Consider the following 754-nt stretch of genomic DNA (forward strand, 5'->3'; position numbering starts at 1 on the left):
AAGTTACTAATGTCTCATGTAGGTGGAGTGCTTTGAATTGAAGAGCCTAAACATGTTGATTGTCCTTTTTCTTTACAATCGACAATGATATTAAAATGTAATTTTAGTAATTTTAAACGTTTAGTTTGGTTGCAAATCGGGATGTGTGGATGTTAGTGTCAGTTAATGAGTTAACGGATATAATGTGGTGGTAACAGCTATCGCGTATGAAAGCGGTAGTGATGGTGAATGGGCGTGGTGATTCGTTGGGCCATCGCTGGCTGGAACTCCCCAAACCACCACCTTCCAGACAGATCGATGAAACGGATGAGTCACCCAACGACTCACGGCTATCCTCTTCTGTCCACACTCCTATAGTTTCATTAATAAACTTCCTTCATGACACGAGCTCGCGTCATACCATTCTCATAACTCGCGTTAGCACTTGCGGCGCGCATCTTGCATTCTCCTGTGCAGAAGAATTTGATACCGGCTAGTCATGCATGTGCGCGTCCTCGGGAAGTCTATCCCGACATCCCTTTCACAACTGCAGCAGCCGACATGTCCCTGGCGGCACACCTAGAATACAACCTTTTCTTTGTCATCTCCATTCCCAGACATCAGCTGATTGAACACTCGACCGGAAAGCACGCACTTTACAATTTGAATTTATTTAACCGTTCAAACAGAACGTATAACTACTATGTGATGAAAAAATACAAGTAATAGTTTTCTTGTGATCACCTATGATCAGTAGTATCGCCCTATTTTTAAG

This window comes from Penaeus monodon, chromosome 25 (assembly GCF_015228065.2).
Source record: "Penaeus monodon isolate SGIC_2016 chromosome 25, NSTDA_Pmon_1, whole genome shotgun sequence".
In the NCBI taxonomy this organism is placed as follows: domain Eukaryota; kingdom Metazoa; phylum Arthropoda; class Malacostraca; order Decapoda; family Penaeidae; genus Penaeus; species Penaeus monodon.